The following is a 21,977-nucleotide window of genomic DNA, read 5'->3' on the forward strand; positions in this document are numbered from 1 at the left end:
GTAATAATACTGTAACGCACACAAAAATCGACTTTGATAAGAAAAAAACCGTATTGTGACGATACAAGTATGGTCAAAGAATATTATAAGCATTCTAATGTCGTGTTAAAAAAAAGACGTTTATTTTTTTGCAATAAGACTCCTTGTCTATTTCAGACTGACGGGGACAATTGTAACGATATAGATGGTACATCACAGTAATATAACATTGTTTAACTTCCGCAGTGTTGAAAATATATAATAAATATATTACACAATGTCTCTACACAATATTATATTGCATATTAAATTGCATTATATTGCTATTGTGTAAATCATATCATCGTGTATTTCTCTAACAGGATCAATAGGTCAATCATACCTATATAAAAGCGAACAAATTCACTCTGTGATAACTGAATTATTGTCTACGAGTACATGTAAATCTCGTAAGAATATAATTTGCATTGTTAGAAGACAAATACATTTCATACTTAGATATTATGTGATTAAGTTAAAATGAAATTATATTACTTATTGTTATTATTGTAGCTAATTGTGTTGTTTATTTTATCCTTAATTTGTAGATCCGAATTACAACTCTTTATTGTGCACATGGAATTTAATATTTCCTATTATTCAGTATAAACTTTATTATTTTTTTTTTTCTAAACGCTGCAGGACGTTTCTGTTTAGTACAAAGAAGTAGAGAAAAATGTTGTCACCAACAACGAGAATAAATAATTGATTCCCGAAGGTGTTCGTTCTGATGTGATTCCGTCTGGTTTATTATATTATTGTTATTAATATGAAATTAAGTCTTGTTAATTGGCTCGAGTCGTTTCGCTGGCGCGTACCGTTGCGGTCGGGATAAGAAGAAGATTAAAAAACACTTTTACGCGGGTTACTATAATAATGAAATATTACACTGGCCTCATTTCTGATTATGATTTGTGTGAATTACGTAGTGCCTCGATATTTAGCTGGAAATACAGCAAAGTAAACACCCTGCTCGAATGTCCACTTTAAAAATGGCGATGGAAAAAATACTTGATCGTGCAAAATTATTATTATCATTATCATTATGTCGGACCGAACGCAATCGTGCTGTTATCGTCCCGGTTTCAAAAACCCAAAGGACCCAAACATAACAGAGCTTCGACGGGGTAGTTACCGGAAGTCCAAGTCAGGCGATACGGATCGATATAATATACAATAATAATATTATATTAAGCTGTCTATTGATGTACGAACAAAATCGGCTTTAAGCAACCCTGCATAATATACCCGACGAAGTAAACGTACCAACCGTCTTCTCGGTCTATCGAATTATGTGAAAAATCACTAACATAAACATGTGTAGTTCGATGCGGTGGGTGTAATCGACTATTAGCCGCTGGGTCATTGAACTAAATGCGTAATAGCGTGTACGTACACGAACATCGTGGTAGGGTGGGTTATGATGTGTAGATAGTGCTGGTTGGGATATTTAGGGGAAAGGAGGACGCGATGACGAGGGTATGTGTGAGGGTTTTTTTCAACATAAAGAAAACAAGGTATAGGATCACACGTGCGCGCGTGCGTGCGTTCGCGTATTATGTGTAATACGAGCCAAAAATCCTGGGAGGTATTTTTTTTTTATTATTCCACAGCCGATACTCTAACAGGGGATGAAGGGGCGGGTGGTCGCCGAAGACCTCCGCACCGACGTTTGATCGTTTTTAAACGATTTAGGTTTGACCCGAACCTCACCGACTCTCATACCGAAACGCTGATCGCCCGTCCGTCATTAAGAGATCGGCGTTCCAGACAAAAAAATAAAAAATAAAAATAAAAACCAACCGCGAGAGCTAACGTCCGTAAAAAAAAAAAAAAACATTACAGTATGATATTATATGATATCACACATGAAAGCTAACCACAACGATAATCTTTATCTCTCCGACCACCGCCGTCAATCGGTTTGAATTTTTTTCTTTTCCCCGAATGTTTATTTTTTTTTTATATAATCAATTAATTTTTATATGCATTTATTTTTTACACCCCATGGCTTTCAATCATACGATATATGGTATACATTTATATTGAGCGTAAAAATAGGTACAGTTTGGTGGTGGTAAGTGCAGTTATATTGAATTGGTATTGCAAAGTTTGTCAATACGCTCTCCGCTGGATCGTCTTGCACCGTGTTTTTCGCACAGACCTTATTATTATTATACACAGTCGAAACGGCGTTCGTCGATTGTTATTGTTTTTATTTCCGGTGCGCACCTCGCGGGACCTCTGAGATTCTCCATGAACACGGTGTACAAACAGGGCGTCAACCCAGTACTCTGAACAATTTAACCTGTGGGCCAGTCGAAAGAAATTACCTCGAAACCCGTAATTTGGACACCGCCAAATGAGACTTGACCCGATTCCGTTCGGCGGTACCGACAATACACATACATATAATCCTTATATTATATATATAGTGATCTCTCTGCGTTTATCCCAGAGCCTTGATTAGATATTTAGAAAGTTAGATTACATCTGAAGTTTCCTTTTAACTAATTGAACGGTCCCCGATTGGCATTGAAAACACTCGCAGCTTTAATTTTCGTTTTATTATTATTTGATAGGAACGTTCAAAATCAAATATTAGCTCGGTCTATTTTTGTCTTTTGGTCCGATTACTGCAAGTTATCCCGATGTTATCTTGTCTGGTTTAATTTCAGAAACGATTTTTATGACATATTCATTTTCAAAATGAATAGAGATGTCATTAAAATGTACTGTATTAAGAAAAAAAAGAAATAACGATTCTTAACAATATTAACACTGTTCCTTTTCTTATTATTTTGATTAATATCCAATTTATTCGGTGCGCAGTTAAATACACGAGTATAACAAATCATTATTTTTTTCTTCGAGGATTTTTTATATTACTATGATTATTTTAGGTGTACAAAAAACGGAATTTAATAATGATTTCATCGAATTATACTCGTTATGAAAATATGAAGTAGGTATTAAAAAACGTTTTTGTTTAATAATAAATATAAACCATAAAGTATCACATAAATCATTTATAAATAAAATATATATTAAGCCATTACCAAATACGTAATTTAATATTGCATTGTGAGTGTGAGGGTTTCAAAATAACAACTAAATAAACAACTAAATACTAAACATTCACATTTATTATTTTTATATAATTCTCTATACTAAAATGTGGCACACTTCTGTTATTTGTTGTCGTAGAATATTATAGAATGTCGTCGTTTACTCTATTCGTTATCAAAGTTTTATTTTTATTTTTCAAATTTGACAATAAGTGAGTATTAAAAATAGTCTTAATACGTTATAAATATTTTATAAGTTGTATTATAACAATTGTAACTTTTTAAAAAATATTTTTACAATAAAAACAGTTAAATGACATTATTTGTGTAAGCGGAAAAACCTACGTTGGCGAAACCTTGAAAAGCTCGACCTATTCAATGCTTATCCATAAAAATGTTACTCATTTATCATTAATGATGAAAGTAAAATTTCTGAAGAAAAATGTAATCACTATAAACTGATGACTGATGTACACAGTTTAAATTAATAACTAATTCCTATACTGTTTCAGTAAACTTACTCAATATACCATCACAGATAAACATGTAGGTACATAATAAAGTTTTCATACACAGTTAATAGTAATAGTGACATCAAATCAACTTTATAATCAAAATAAACCTGACCTTATACGAGCACCTATAGTGTGGAATTTGAAAAATATTTTTCAATTATGAGCATCACAGTATTACTTATATCACGGTGTAAACATCACGGTATTACTTATTAAAAAAAACTAATTGAGTTCAATAAATACTCAATGGTAATATCAATGCGATATGTTTCGGGTGCTACATGTGATTTATTATATAGTTTTTACTTTTTAATCATACATTCGAAAAATTCGATACAACTGAGATCCAATATGGACAGCCAATACAAACTAAAAAAAAATGTGCTGCCAATATGTGACACTTATATTCTGTTAATTACTAAGTGTGACCACAATATAATACTCATGAGTCATGAAATTGGGGGAAAACCACAAAATATGGCAGTCAACTTGATAAAATAATTTTTCTAAAAGTTGTATACTTTTATGAATATATTCTATAACTTTTTTTACATAAAAGTATCAATTTATAATCTCTTACGTTGTAATATATAAATATATAATTGATTGAATTGCATGATTTGAATCATTCTCATATTATTATATTTTTGAGCAGTGTTGAACACAAAAACAAAATAGCCATTTTATATATATGACTAAATAAATAAAAGAAACAATAACATACACAAGTATTGAGTACATAAAAATGTTGTAGTATTGACCTTTAAAACCAATACACTGATACTACAAACTAAATTAGCTCATAAATTATATTATTAAATTTACAAATAGACACGTTATTCATTATTATTATATCTAAAATGTATTATACGTAAACGAATTAACTATTTCGTGATATCCATGACAATGCAATGAACTACAGAAAAGTATAATTTTAGTTCTCCGTAAGGCATAATTCATACAGTTAAGTTTTTATGAACAGACAATTATAAATAATTGTGTTATATTATTTTAGTTTCCCATATGTAATATTTTTTGTAATTACATTAAATTGACAAGAAAAATTATCATAATTTCATTATGCTAGATTTTCCATTATTCTTCAAAATGTATTACTTCCACTTTGATCACATATTTTAGGATTCGACAAGGAATTTAAAAATAAAAAATGCATTATTTAAGCTGAGGTCACTTTTGGTTCAAATCGTTTGAAGTAATACAACTGAGTTTGTGTGATATTATATGAACCTTTGGAATATTACAGTAATGCAGAATAATATTCAAAAGGAACACAGAAAAGAAAAAGTGAATAAAGGTTACCCTATGATAACATTTTTTTTTTTTTAATTTCATTATTCTGATTTAAATCTTACAAACCTTAAAGCTTCGTATAAAAAAAGTATTAGAATATGAAAAATGAGACATAAGATAAAAATATAACCTATGGTTAAAATATGTTCTATTGAAACTTTAAAATTTATATCAGTACCTACATTACGTATTAAATTTAACAAAAAAAAAAATAAGAATTCAATTTGGATTCAATTTAGATTTAAAACGGATTTACAATAATATAGAATATGTTTACCGTATACACATTCGACATATTGTGACGTATCACAATAATAGTAATTATTTTAATAATACATCATGGGCTCATTTAATATAACTTTGAATAGGTATTAACGAAATACGAGCTCACAAATGAAAATCAGAGGCAGTCGGCAGCAGTGAACGCATATCATTAAAAATGAAATTTAACAATATGCATACTGCACGTGTTTAGAATGAGATTACCTACTAATAATAATTTGATTTTTTTTTTTATTACAACAGTACAGGTTTTCAATTTTCACGGGATCGTTCAAGTGAATAAATTTAATTTATTTAATTTTCGAGCGGAGTGAATAAATTAATAATATGTAAATATGGCGTAATATAGTGGCAAGGTACCATGTAGTGATCAGATAAATCACAAAACCAAAAATATAATATTTCAATTGATATGTGATAATAGCTTAGAATCGGAAATAAAATAATAAATATTGTGTTGCAAGTAGTACTAATATTACCGATCTCGGAGAAATGTAAATTAAGATATTATTTTGCTACTATATAAAAACTTCAAAGTTTCTTGTATCGTTATAATACATTTCAAATAAACTGGTGTAAAGACTTTAAAACAATTAGATTTACCTCAATCGCATAACACATAGCTAACAAGAGTATAGTTTTTGTACTTATAAAATATAACTAAATAAATAATAAGAACAGTTTTTTTTCCAGTATTTTAACTCTCAAATCTCATCAAAAATAAAGTATGACGTGTCCCAAAACATTTTGTGATATACTTAAACTTGAAAATACTCAGAGTTTTTTTCGACTGTGTACCTACGATAAAATAACTGTAAGAAAAGTTAATAATTGATTATGCCTTTGTAACAACAATTTTCTCAGTTTGACATAATTTAGTTTTGTGCTCGTTGAAGTGTAGGTAGGTACTTGAGAAAATTATGGACCACAACTGTGAAATAATTAAGATTCATCTGTTACTGTACGTTTTCAATCATTGATTTAATACTGGCGATTTGGCTGATGAATATATGTACAATAGGTGAGTTTGGCAGATGTGATTTCATGTGAATATATTATACTCAGTGCTTAGAGGTCCGGCGGCCTTCCGAGTAGTGATCAGGAAACTTATTTTTCTGTGATTTTTCATTGGTTGAATTTGTGTATACGACATTTTATACTAAAGCAGTAGTTCAGACGTCCTGAATGACATATTTTTGTATTTCTATTAATTTTATAGGAATAATATTTTACGACACACGTTAAAACCGTTGCAAACAAAATCAAACCCTCGTAATATTGAAATGTTTTGAAGTACTGCCGTGGCGAATGCCAGTGTATCTGGAGTACACGTTTACGTGTTCAAGAGTGTTTGAGAATGATCAAACAGATATTGTAAATTGGAATGGATATTCTTTTGGATGAAGTATATATTATAAGTAAAATATTTAAAATATACACAGTGAATAGTAAAACCTCTGAATGACGAACACTCTCGGTAGCCGTATTTTTGTCCAATATTCGAAGGTGTCCGCTATTCAGAGAGGATACATTTTGAAATTCGTAAAGGGTGAATGTGTAAAATGAGAACATTATTATGGACTAAGTTAAATTGTACTATAATTTTTATATTTAAATGGACTAACAATTATTAATTTCTTGTTCAGTACATACTTCAATTGTATGAACAAAAATTGACTAGGTGCGTATAAAATATATTCAATTTCAAGAGAAAATATCGGTCATCTAGGTGGGTTATAATTATTTTATCTTTGCACGGTTTTGAAAATTAATTTCAAATGTTACAGTAGAAGAGAAAATAGCACTGCTTTCTACCTCTATTGATGACATATTGAAATGAAACTATTTACGTACTTTACAGCAGACAATGCGTCCCGTCGACTTAAGTAGGTATACATTACAAATAAATATGTATTCCGGGTGAACTTACAGTAGAACACTAAAAACTGTTAATGTTTTTGGAAACATTTTTTTACATGGTTTCTAGTCGTAATAAAACAACGTTTTTAAATATTTTTTATCCTCATAATTTTTTTAAGTTCTTTACTTTTTGAATTACAACATACAGTTAAAATTTAATTTTCGAAAGCCGAACATTTTTCTGAGTATTTAAAATTAATGATGAGTAGTTAATGATTTATAACTTATAAGTACTTAAAATTAAGATGAGCGGAGTTATGCACCAGCATTTTGCGAGGTTACCACGTACCACTCCACACATCAAAACTTTAAATACTTATAACGCAGAAGCTAATCCTAAATTATTCGATTGTTATGTATTAGCAAATACTTAAAAAAATCATTATACTTTAAAATATGAAATTAAAACTGTAAGTTGTCATTCAAAGAATAAGAAAATTAAAAAATGTATAGGATAAAAATATTTAGATATTTAAAAATGTTGTTTTGTTAACCACTACAAATCATGTAAATTTTTTTTCAACATTATTTATAATTTTTGAAATCACGACTGTTTAATGATAAAATAACCACCTGGCATAGGTATACATTATATATACATAATATGCCTTTGTGTGTAAAAATACAAAGATACAAAGATAAGCGAGAGTTGTAGGTGTAAAATGTATTTAAATGTTTCTAAAATTTGTGTCGTTTCATGTCCGTCTTGATTTCATCTCTAGGGCTGTGTGAAGGGAATGAAAGCACTTTTTGACGAACCACGTCATTAGAGCAAATAATTTAATGCTACAATTGTATACGAACAGCGGCGGCAGCCGAATTAAAACTATAGCGTGCTCCCTATAATAGTCTCGTATTCACATTCTGCGCAACATTTATAATAATAATACTATCTCCATCGATGCCACCCGTGGTAATTTTGGCGTCGTCGCACTCTGACTTTGCGGCGGTATGGAGGTGTAGTGGTCGGGGGATAAAGACGCCCACCGGTCACATCGGTCGTAAGTTATATACCGCAGTTAACGAGATCAAAGGATTATGCGCAGCGACATCATTAGAGTGGGCGGGGGATGAACGGGTGCAGGCCGGTTGAGGTTTAAACGTTTGACGCTCTTCTTACCCAGCTACACAGTCACCCCTTCATCCCTTCACCCACATGCTCCTGCCATACAACGACGCTTCCCGCTCCGCTGACCACGCCACCCCCCACACGCCTATGCACATTGCACGCACATACACACTGTACGTCTGATACATAGTGTTCAACGTTTGCACATGACTGAAAAGAGTCGGTGTCTCCATAGCGCGTTTGTGGGGGAGGGGGGTCGCTCCACGGGCCGAGAGTCAAACGGTGGCGTGCATAAATTCTCGTCGACCGCCAATGTCGCGTGGTGAGGGTGTCCGACGAGCACCGTGACGACGGGATGGCGTTCGAGGGGGCACGAGGGTGATGCTACTGCTGGGCGGACGACAGGTAATAAATTCACCCTCGAAACTCGGGCTGCCGCCGCCACCGCAGCTAACCTGGTTTCGTGCGTTTTCGGCACCACCGTCCGTACATATAATATATACCTGTGTACATATATATAAATATATATATATATATTATGTACAAGCATATATATTTTGTCGAAACGGTTTTGCACTTCTGCTCCAATAGGCTTTAATATATATACATGTATGTGCACATACAGACACTGCTGCCACCACTGTCTTTCTTACTGCTCTCGCGGCCCATAATATATAATATGTATATACATATTATTGCGAGTGTCGTAGTGGAATTATCGTGTATACCGCATTAGATACCGTGGTACCCTCCACTATGGTGATTTACAACCGCAAGTCTTACTTTGTACTGTCACGACCCTAGCTGGCGCGCGTGGCACAATCGTACTATAATATGTACAGCCGCTACTTTGCGGCGACAGTGGCGCTGCAAACGAAGTAAAACAGTTGCCTAAGCAAAATTGTCGATTATTAGGGGAAAATATTTTAATTTTTTATCTATTTATCCTATTTGTCTAGAGCGCTGATATTTTAACCGAGAGGGCGGTGCCGATCTAGCTTTGAGCGATGTTCAGAGAAAGAAGATTTCCGTTTAAATCACAGTGCAGTACTTAAATCCAGTCCGATAACCGACGATTCTGTTCTGGTAAAGCGACCAAATATGGAAACTGATTTGTTTTTCGTTGTACGATTAATTTTTTCGCTGGATTAACGTTTAACATGGAAATAAGTAAAAATAAAAAAGGTAATATTATATTTTTAAAATAATTAATATTATAATTATTAATAATCTCTAATAATAAATTAATAGGCAACGTGTGTGTGTCTGTGTGTGTGTAAACGATCCACAGAAAAGTGTATCGCAATCTTTGTTCTGAAATTTGATACACGTTATGTACACATATACATTATTTGTTTTATAGTCATCAATAATTTTAATTAATTATCAGTATTATACGTGGCGCTCAGAAATCGTCGACTAGTGATTGTTTTTGATTTGTCTTCTTTGGGTAAAGAGAATTTTTAAGCGCGAGTGACAGTTTTATAGACGATTTATGCACGGGTCGATTCGATCGATGGACTCCGTCGTTCTGGTTGTAAACGGTCGAAGACTTGAGGTATTCGTTCGAAAACGTGTATACGGAATTAATCACTGTCCGCTAATGTACGCACGAACTTTTCGACAGGGCGAAGACGCACGCGTTTTTAACAATATATATGTATATAAAATACGTTTCCCAGGCGTTTATTAAAGTGCGAACCGTGTACGCTCCTGGACGTCAGAGAATCGACGGGAAGAAAAATTGCGCTAAAGTCGATTAACACGCCACACCATCGCCGCCGCCACAAGTTAAGGACGATAATATATTGCCATTATATGTAGGTATACATATATATATATATATCAAGGTACGTATGTGAGTATTGTACTAGAGACACGATGAGATCCTTCGCTGACCACCGTCTCCGTGGTTCTCAAATCAACGAACTGCCGGCGATATTTTAATCGTTATGGTATAGTTTCTATATTGTTGACGACCAACCGTGGCAAAAATTCTAATACAAATGATTTAATTAACTTTCTCGTATGGGAGTTCACTCGATGATATATTCACGCATGTTCAGGAAATTCACAGAATTCACCGTAATAATTATTGCTGAAATTATTACAATATTATTAAATTTTTTATATAAGTATCATGCAACCAATAATGTGGTCCGGAAAACGAAGGCCGATAAGTGATCTACGGTGGAATTGAAAGCGCATAATAAATACCATACGATAATGCATCATCGATTCAAAAAATAAACACAAACATAAAATATTATCATACGACACATAGGTAATATATTTTGTAGATAATATTTACTTTTTTATAGGTTATGGGGTAAGACAATGAGGCAATTAAATACATTTTATTTCCAACAATCTATTTTACGAATTGTTTTCAATGTATGATAATATGATTTATTATTGATTCAAAATACATAATAATATTATTATTTAAAAAAAAAACAGTGGAAAATATTTAAATTTTTCTCATTTGAAAATTGCAATGATAAACATTGAATGTAAAACGAACTCAAAGCAAAATTTAAAACTAATCAAGTAAGAAAACACCTAGGTTAATAATGTACAAATATTATTAAACTGAAATGTTTCTGTTCTTTTGAACTATCAAGATTAAATGATCTCCTGTCGTAGTTTATTTTAGACTTATATTTTCATGCGAGTATGTAAATATCAAGAATAATAACTCATTATGGCATTATCAAAATAAAATATATATTTTTTTTACCTGTGCAATTACTAGAATGTAGCAGTTTAAAATTGAAATATTATTATAAAAATCCAATCAACAAACTCGGGCTGACTGACAAAGTATTTCATTTAAAATATACAGCTACAATGTTTTGTTATTTAACGAATGTCAGCTAAAAATTTACAATTTATATTATATTAACTTAAGGGATATAGTAAAGTAATTCTAATAAAGATACCGTTCTAAAGATTTGGCTTAACCAAAATTTGTGTAAAGTTTGTACCACATACTTTGACTAGTTTGACTGACGAAAAACTTTTTTGGCCAAGAACCAGACATTGAACTTTACTACACTTTACTTTAAGGTCATCTTGTAAACTTTTTCTTATTATTGAAATTAAACTTTTAAGCTTAATATTAAACATAATTATTTTATAAGCATTTTTTTTTCAATATATATATATACATTATATTATAATACTAATACACTATATAGGTTATGTTGTATTATCTTTGTAACATTATGGTTTAAATCGATAACATTGATTTGGTAAACTACAAAAAAACGAAAAAGATAAACACTGACAACATTTATCTAATTTATTAAAATCACTCAAACAGTTAATATTTACAAACCGTTTTTGTGGTCAAAAACATTATTTTTTTAAACATTTTTATCACATATCAGTTATTAATTATTATAACATCATACATGGATATAAATAATAATATAATTTTTCTGAATGAAATATATCGTCGTTCGATTATACGACAAACCCCAATAAAACGATCTACGAACAAAATACGTACATTCCAAGTAATTATTATGTTTTCACATTTCAAAATAATAGGTATTTGGAAGGCTGCGGAAAATGTATGGTATCGACACTATAATATTATAATCTTATCATTTCGAGTGTGCGTTCTACGCACGTTTATCTCCAACGTCACTTCAGTGAGCTCAAAATAATAATATGCTATGACCTGTGAAGGAATGCTCTCATAACGAACTGGAATCGTAAGAGTAAATACTGAGCTTCAATAAATAAAATTGTGAAATTTACTTCATTACGAGATTCTGCGAAAGTTCTTCCAGCTTGTAGTTTAACTAGTTAAATACACACTGCGAAAATCAGACAGAAAAACAAAGAAAAGGGTTTAAATCGATTTTTGTCGTTTTATTTTTTTCTCTTATACATATAAGAGATGGTAAATACACTGTTTGAATTGTTAATCGAGTCATCAGAACAATTACTACGATACGAATATTCTTCAAAGCGCTGAAACGATGCAATCCACTGACAAAATAGCGTACTATAATGATATATAGCATGTAAGTTATTATAATAATGTTATTCATATCCTCGTTATATTTAAGGACAGAGTTCAAATAAACTACAACAGTCAGTCGTGTACTCTTGTAGTACCCCTCTGCTCCTACCACCCGACGGTTGCTGTTTGACGCATGTCGTTAACTTTGGAGACGGTTGTCCCCCCCACCTCCTTAATCCGTAACCTCGTCATCACTGTTCATATATTTATACATATATATATATGCTTTACACAGACAGCTCTGTTTCTACATTCATACACACACAAACATATTTATCCGACTCGGGCAGCGGCGGCGGTCCTTTAGTACATCCTTCGAGCGTATGTTCTTGCACGCGGTCGCCTGCATAACATTCGCCTTAAGCGGAATAGTGTCTCAGTCGGTAGCTGAATTCAAACTGCATCGGTCCAGCACTGCACACACACACACACACACACACACACACACACACACACACACACATACTCGTCGTGACCTGACCATCGGGCGGGAGGGGTCGGTTTTTCGAATAATGTTAATTCCGTTTGTGCGCCGTTGCGGTCGAAGAAAAGAAAGCTTAATGGAGCGTGCGTTTTCTCAGTCCCGTTCCGCTCATCCCTCCGCCCCTATCTCGACCGCAGTCCGTACGTTATATATATATATATATATATATTATGTGCACCGACAGCCATCTAAATGGTAAGTGGTCGCCGTACGAAAGCAGCTTTTTGCGGGCTATAACGTTTTCGAGCGGTATACCACCACCCCACCCCCCTCACAACGCTGACGGTCTTCCCCGTAGTCCGCGCCCGAGTGCCGCAGGCGTCTGAATGTCCGAAACCGTGATCGAACATTTATCAGCGACGTGTGGTGGGATCGTCTTAGATACTAATATATATATGTATATATCTGTACGTAGTGTATTGCTGGAGACTCCCGAAACGCGTATGGGGGATTCAGTTTCGGACGTATATACATATACTATTCGCTTCCGGTCCGCGCGACGGCTGTTCCGGTCTCCGCCGGATTAATAATTATACGCAAGGGACGCACACGTCTCGCCACTCGTTTTCGTCGTCGGCACTCCCGTCGTGTTATGATAACGACAGCGGCGGCGAGGAGGTCCGTCCGCATCGAATTAATCGGGCGATCGTCCCGTCTAGTCGGTCTCCATAATTTCGAATTCCTAGGATGATAGGCCACCACGGCTGTGAGTGCAACACTGCCTTCTGCAGTTTTGTGCAGTATTGCTACAGTAAAACATGTATATCGTACACAACTGCAGTAAAGTCTCGACCTCGGAGACGAGCAATTAACGACTCTCGCGGGTACCGCATTAAAAGCCGCTATATACGTCGCCCTGTGCATTATCGTCGACTTTACCCTCTTCTCTCGACCAGCGACCCCGTCATACGTCCGTTTATGAATTACTCCTGACTTTGGCAGAGGCGGGCTACGGTTTTCGGACCGAGAAAAGGGTCGCGGAGGCGTCTGTCTCTCCGAATACAGATGAGTGTTTGCTGTCGAGCATATTGTGTGCGTGCGCGTATACCTGACCCGCAGTCCGTTCCGCTCCACGACATCGACCGCGTCTTTCGAGTTCCGATCCCCGAGGAGGTAAACCGATGAGGACTGTTTGAAATGCATAAGAGGATCGACGTAGTGGTTCATTATCGGAATAAACGTTGGTACGTACGAAATTAATTAAAACAGTCTTCGTGATGACGCACCTAGGTTTAGGTGCGTAGGTACCTATACATATTATTATTAGTTGTATCAAGTCACACCACTGCTGCCCTGCAGTATTCAAATGAGTTTTGGGGAAATAGTATCATGACAACAATGTAGAGATCAACTTCGATCGATGTTTACGATCTCATAGACAAGCGAGTATATTCTAAAATAGTCAAACAAGTTGACAAAACCCGTGGAGGTAGTGAGCAATTAATTTTCGTTTCGTAGGTAAATGTGGTTAAAGTTTTTCATAGACTTTTCACTAAAACAACTATAAAGCGCTACAATAATCATTCAGGAAGTATGTATACGTTCATGGATATAAGTCTATTATGATGTCATAAATAATATGTTAAAGTCACCGGTACAGTATTATATCGTAATATTTCGGTGGCGTCAAAAAAGTTACTAGAAAATTCTGAAACAAACAAAAATACTATTGTTAATATCATAACAATGTTTTTACGATTATGACTTTATAAACAAATCTTTAGTTTTTTTCCTACGACAAAAAGAATAAATTAAATGAAAAGAAATATGGTTGTCATATTTTATTTATTTATGTTTTTTTATTTTATTAAAATATAATATTTAAGTGAAAAAAAAACTTCAAAATTACTTTTTAAATTTTCGCAATACTTTTCTTGTCCTGGATTTTACGGCAATCTCGATACAACTGCCACCTGTGATTGAATACCAATTTCTTTTGACTGATGTGTACAATCTGGTTGCCCGCGAAAAACATTTATGTCAAAACTATGTCTATTTGTCACACAAAATATATGTCCGATCATTTGTATGTGTACAGAAGTGTTTTCACGATTTTTAGATACCAAGGTAGGAAAAAACAATTCAAATGGCATTTGAGTGAATGTCTTAATACATCGCCTTTTAACGATAAAATCTATGATAAATGTGTACACAAGTCACAAACTGAAGCAATAAGACTGTAAATTACTGTAAATAATGTTATTCTTGTCTGACCATCGACATTTATGATGTAGGTATACTAAAAGTGAGCTTATAACCAACTATAGACGGCGAAAAATCAAGATTTAAATTAATTTTAAAAAATGTATACAATATGTACATGTGACGTTAAGCCCAACGACTGGATTCGCTTGATGAGTAGAAATAAACACATGTTCAATATGTCGTAAACCATATTGAGAATTATGAGCACGTCATCAGAAATAAGATGAAATAATGAAATAAGTAAACGATTTTTAAAATGGTCTTACCTATTATACAACAACTATATATTTATACATTTCTCTGATAAGTAGTGTTATTATAGTGGCTTAGTTCATTAATTTGATTTCTATTTAGTATTTTTTCCTTTCCATACGAATGAAATTTTAAAAAATGAATGTTGAATAAAAAGTTTTCGTAAAATGAAAATAGAACATCTTAGAAGAAAAAAAATAATATAAACACGAAAACACGAATACTAAGTTATATTATAATATTTATATATATTGTATCTGCTGAAAAATGTGATAAAAAAAAAGAATAAATTACTTATTCTTTCATATAGTATAAAACCTAAAATTATATCAAAGTAGGTACCTAAGTGGCGACACTTTCTTCTGAGAAGATTTTGTTTTCAAGTTTGACGAGCCACGAGTATGACAATTGTATTATTGTGTACTCTGAGACTTTATATAGAGTTCAATGACTAGTTTTTAAAACGTGGAAGACTAGATAACAACTTCCGGTTTCGATCGATAAAATCGAAGAAGAAAATCTGAACATTCGAGTGTTTTTTTACTTTCGTGTGGCGCATTGAGTCCTGTGCAAAATTTAATATTATCCTCTTCGAATCTTCTGCAGTTATTTCGCTCGTATAATTTATAACTCTTGACTTGGTCTTTAAATGAAACATAAAATATTTGTGTTTATTTTATGTATATATATATATTATTTTTGAATACATATCAAAACGTAGTATTTTATTGTATATTGAAGAAATAAACTGAACAGAACAAGTGGAAAGTGGCCAACGAAAATTATAATTTTCACAGCTCTCTCAGATAGCTATAAAATATGTCGGTTTTCCCATATTTACGATTATTATACTATATTTATATACATTTGGTATGGTAAGATATATTACGTACTTCTCATTACGATGAAATATTTGGTCCATTCTTTTTCGATACCAAAATTACACTACACACATCATCCACAATACTGTAAAATGATACAACAAATTAATGTCATGACTGTCATGATTACAGTTTCACTTTTCTTTGTCATTTCTTTAGTTTTGGTGTTTTTTTACAATGACGGATGAAGGTGGCGATTGTTGTATACACAGTATTTCAGTTTTGATCCATCGCCTTAATTTTAAATTGAAATGTTTTCACCGGTGCTTTTCTCCCGAAAGCGTCGAAAGCAAATATTGACGTAACCAGTTGATTTTGGTAGATTAACCTTGATTATGTTGGCACCGAATTGTTTCCGATCGAATTGAAGTTCGTCCCTAAAGGCTCTTAATAATTGTTTTTTCTCTTAATTTGTACTTCAGAAACCTCTCAACATAATATATTCTTTGTCGAGATATTATAGAGGTAAAGCGTTTGATATCGATATGGATGTTCTGCCCAAAAAAACTAATGCGTATCCATTTGAAACAATAGCGTTTTCGAAGTTATAGAATGAACGTTTTAGAATGTGTATAAAACTATATATTATGTTTGGAAAGAAAAATAAGTAGTATACTCTTTTCCGTTTTTCGATAATAAAAAATAAAAAAAGAACATTTTTTGTTTTTCAACAAATTATAATATACTAAAAATTGAGGGATATTATGCTAATTTTATCCTCATTATAAGTATTCAGAGAACAATTCGCGTTTGATAATAATTATAACTTTGTACACTTTATAATTTGTATAATCTATAATTTATTGTTATTTAAATATAAATTAACTTATGGATGTTTGAATAATATTTAGGTATATGGTTAAATAACGTTTTTCCCTAAACAATAATAATGTAATTTAAATATGTTTGTTTTTTTCGTAAACAATTGATATTATTTGCCTGGGTTGCTCTCTTTAGTGGTGACAAGAAGTAGAGTGTAAGATGCCATGTACGGCTGTCGTATGATTTATGGACAAGTCGAAAAAATGTATTTTGTCAATGCGACCAGAAAAAAAGGAAAAGAACGAGGAGGTTACAAAGAACGGGCGCAGCTTATTCCATGTGAATGGATTCCAAAATGGCGCACAAAATTCGTCTGACGCAAATAAACAGACTTAAAGTTTTCAGCCGACTAACGAACTGCCTACCGCTGTGATTCTTTTTTTTTTTATTCTTCACGAAATAATAATTAAAACAAACCTGCCCGTAATAAAATTATATGTTTTTATTGGAGTAATTTTTTTTTCATGCCCCAAGGGGTAAAAACTGGAGTTTCCTGTCCCACTTACCTTCCCGCCAAGTTAAATCCTTTACCATCGCGTAACACGAAGAACCGATATTTCCAACCACCGGTCAACAAAAATTGGCAATTAACTCACACAGACTCTCTTATATTTTTCATGCCGAATTATTACGGTTATAATTTACACAGCCCCACACCTCCACGCTTCTGCTGCTACCACAGTAATTTACCTCGGCACACTAAATTCGATCAATAACCCGCTTCGGTTGCCACACTGTAGGAAAAAATAAATAAATTTCCACCGACAGACAACTTATAATCTTGGAGAAACATATTTTTGTGATGCCTATGCGCACACGCTTTAGCTCACTCCAGCCTCTGACGCGATAAAAGTTTCGCACTTTTTATTATTATTATTATTTGTATTCCCCCACCAAACTATAATAATTTTCTTATGAAAACTACTAGTAACCGTTAAACTTAGAAAATACTCACTGACAGATGTCTTCTAGCCTCGAGTTCAATATTTTGTTTATGAACGCGTCGGAACACTCGAATCTGAAACGTACAAAACTCTATATAATACGAGTTTGAGTGTCAAACCGATGAAAAAAAATATTTGTCGATGTTATAATATATTTTATCCTACAGAGATTATAGAAATGTAGAATTTATTGTTATTGCTATTATAAAAATATAAATCAACAACAATGTTTGTCGTTCTCTCGTTATTCTTATGTAGTATAATTTAATATTATGATTTATGTTATCGCACACTATACAATATAATGCACATTGCACATTGATTCTTCTTCCCGCACAAGAGTTGATTAATTGGATAAACTTTGCATACCAAAATTTACTCATTCTCCGAGTGACGTTTTACATGAAAACCAAAGTTATTTATGTATTATTACACTCCATGTCAGTTACTCAAAACGTAAAACTTTAGACAATTATCTCAAAATTCGAAACTTGTAACTACGAATACAATTTAAATTATATGTACACCATAACTTCGTGTTTATCTACCTTTTTAAATAATAATTAACAATTACCGTTGTAACATACATTTAATTGAAAACTAAAATGTTAGCGTGAACGAATGTATTTATTGTTGAACAAAATAATTTCAGATCCTTAATGATATTTTAATCTTTTGCATTTTACGTGATGTTCTGTTCTCAAATTATAATTATGTAAATAGAATCACAATATTGAAAACCAAGAAACCCGATATTTTTACTTAAAGCCACTTAAAGTAGTGAGTACAACTTTTAAAATCAAATATTTTTTTTGATTTAATGATTCATGTTTTTTTTAAAATTATTATTTGATGTTTCGAGCAATTTTGAATGATTTTAATAAATATAAATAACGACATACCAATTGTGATCGACGTTTTATTCGTGAAAATGCAATGTGGTTCAGACTTAGAAAATCCATTATTGTCACTAAAAACCGCAAACACTACACCGACGATTAATTTCTAACGTCAAAACGCTGTGTAGTTGTGAAATTAAAACTCAATTTTTAAATTTACAACTCCTTTGAATATATACACTCTATGGGAATACACGTACAATGAAAACAGTTAAAAAGGAAACTTCACAGTACTATAAAAACTTCCGTTTAAGGTAGCTTTCCGTTTTATTGGCTTTATTATTGTTATATTACTCGTTATATATAATATAGTATAATACAAAACCTTATACTTCATTTTCGAACAAAACGTTCTGTTCGTGTTTTGGTTGTATGTTGACTGTTGACAGATTTGAAGAGAGAAAATGTTTTTCCCTATTATTATATTGTATTATTATTACTATTATTATCGCGAAGTGTGTTTTTTATTAATAAATATTATTTTCGTTAGCGTTATTTTATTATATTTTGTATTCCGCCTACCTATTTAGTGTTTGTAATTTTTTTTGTATCGACGCCGAACAGCAAAATATAATATTGTTCTGTGTATTTTTCGTCGCAGTCTACCGCACTCATTAACACTGAGTTAATGCCATTATATTGTATTACAATAATGTTATTTTTTGCCCCCATTATTATTATGTTATTATGTTTTTATGTGCGTAAGCCTCTGCGCTTTTGTACTGCTGGAAGGCGTCAGCTTGGTTGGTGGCGCCGACAACAATTGAACAAAAATAAGCATCCGATTATATTATTTGTTCTCTATAACGGTTTCCAAGTGACGCAATAACGGACGTGTACATTCGGATAACTACTTTCGTTCGCGTGCTAATGGTACCTATATTGTTTTAGCCGCGGTATATTAACGTTTTTTTTTCGGCTGGATTTTGAAAATTCTTGGAATCGAAAAGATTTAAACGTGAGCTTTGAGTTTTCCAAGTCAGAATTCGTACGCGTCCTCCGTCCGACTTCCATAATATTATTGCGTTATTATTTTCATCGAAATCATTTTCGCACGTGATAGTTAAATAAACTACAGAAATAAGAAAGATCACACGTATGTACTCGGGGCCAAGCACACACACATACACACACATACACCCATACATTCATATGCCCACATAACCGCCCCTCAAACTTTTCATTGCCGACCGACATCAACCAGTTAATGAAGTCGTCCCCGGGGAACGCCGTTTGCCGAAATTGAAATCTCTCGACAGGCACAAACGCCAGCGGAAATAATTCTACCGACGAGAGAGACTTAGGCATGATGGATTCGCTTGGCTAGAAATTGCACCCTCAAAAGAAAATCGCCTCATAATATATATAACGGTTTTCGTGACACTGGTTTAAAATTGTATCATAAGTTCGTGTGAGGAATCCCCGGTGACGATTTCGTCGAGTGGTGCCGTGGTGCAGAAACTGACAAAATAGCAGTCGGGGCTCGGCGATTTAAATGACCGGTGTAATATATAACGGCGCGATAATTCTGGCACGTTTACCGATTTTTGGTTAAAATGCGCAGCCATTGCAGCTTACCGAGGAGCGGAGGGGAATCGTTATTTATAACCACCGCAACGCCGAACTGGCGCTCGGTTTTCATAATATCATAATTTACATTAATGTGCCGGCGAACAAACTGGATCGCGAAACCGACTTAATTACACCTCGGTGACTATATTTTTCTTCTTCGCATACATACAACACTTTGTATAACCTACGCGTACCTCAGTGGAATAATGTACGCTTTTCTTTTCTTTTCTTTTTTTCTACTGAATATAGCGTAAGTCAATGGATAAAAATATAAAATATAAAAACCCTATTTATTGCGATCTTTATATCTTCAAATCCCTCAAAGGCAACAAAAATCACTTCTCTAAAAAAAAATAATAATTTATGACCCAACGTTATAATTAGTAATTACCATCCATAAATTCGTTCTGTTGCATTATATTATAATTTATAATAATATACGAACCTAATAATCTGTTTGCAGGAAGTTAATTAAATACATCGATAAAATACCTAACTGTTTGTAAAGAATTAAATTTGTTTGAAGGAAATTGAAAATCGTTTTAAAGGAGGATAAACAAATTTGTTGCCTTTGGTGAAGATAAATACACAAAAAACATCGTACAACTATAAGGGAAAATAATAATAGAACCCTAGTAAAAATAGTATGATTTCGAATACCTCAACCGAGAGATATATAAATAACAATAAATCTATGCAATGGTAATATAATTTTGTCGGAAAAATCGTAATGAGAAGTAAGTATAGTAACTAATGCATGTGTTTTTGTGCTACTTTATATCCATAAAGAATGTAGGTGCTAACGCATTATTAAAGTCGATTCTTACTATAGTATTCTAACGTTAACCTAAAACCACACTTAAATAAATAATATACAATATTATATACTTATGAAATTCTATTTTAGTAGTATTATTGTTCAATAGATAATAATTCCATCGGCAGATACGCCGTTCGAGACATTGAGATTTTTCCGGTAGTCCCCCATGAATATTATACCCAGAGGCCTCAAAACTAAATAATTAAAAAAATTAAAACTAAAAAATTATGTGCTTGTGAAGTACAATTTATACATAAATGCAGTCTGTTCATCGCGTATAAACGAATGCTGAAATTATCCATGACACATGTGGAATGTGAAAGGAGTTTTTCTAAGTTGAAATATATATAAAAAAAAACTCCTTAAGAAATACATTGGGCCAATCATGGGCGTAGCGTGATCGATTTATTAAGGGGGGGGGGGTCTATAGTTTATTATATTTATGGTACACAATGTATGATCAAAAAATGTAACAAAAAGAATTTACCGGATGGGGGAGTGGGGCATGGCCACCTTAGACCTACCATTATACGCCTATAAGCAAGAGCATTTTAGAAAGTTTCATGCTGATAAATGTTGAAAAAGATTTATTGAATACAATTGATTCAAATTATGTGATCATTAGCCGTCAAGAGTGGTACATTTAAAACATCATTATAATTTTAATAGTTATGCTTTCTTAACAGTTAATTGTGTAGGATTTATTATGTATTATATTATTTGATTGAAAAAAGTATTGCGATCGAAGCTATCACTTTTTTTTGCACAGCATATAATATAGGATCAGTTATGTATGGCCCTAATTAACATATCCTGGTAAAAAATTAACAATCCACTCATGCGTGATGCTATGATAGTAGTTGTTATCTTTCAGAAAAT

At 32.8% G+C, this 21,977-nt stretch overlaps 1 protein-coding gene across 1 annotated transcript in view; it reads right to left on the reverse strand.

The window, feature by feature from the left end:
* LOC111029930 overlaps positions 1–17,883 on the reverse strand; it is a 194,769-nt gene extending 176,886 nt beyond the window's left edge. Inside the window, exon 1 of the mRNA XM_022309177.1 lies at positions 17,819–17,883. The gene's annotated coding sequence lies outside the window, so the exon portion shown is untranslated. The remainder of the gene's footprint in view (positions 1–17,818) is intronic.
* Between the last annotated feature and the right edge of the window lie 4,094 nt (positions 17,884–21,977).

This window comes from Myzus persicae, unplaced genomic scaffold (assembly GCF_001856785.1).
Source record: "Myzus persicae strain clone G006 unplaced genomic scaffold, MPER_G0061.0, whole genome shotgun sequence".
Classification (NCBI taxonomy): Eukaryota; Metazoa; Arthropoda; class Insecta; order Hemiptera; family Aphididae; genus Myzus; species Myzus persicae.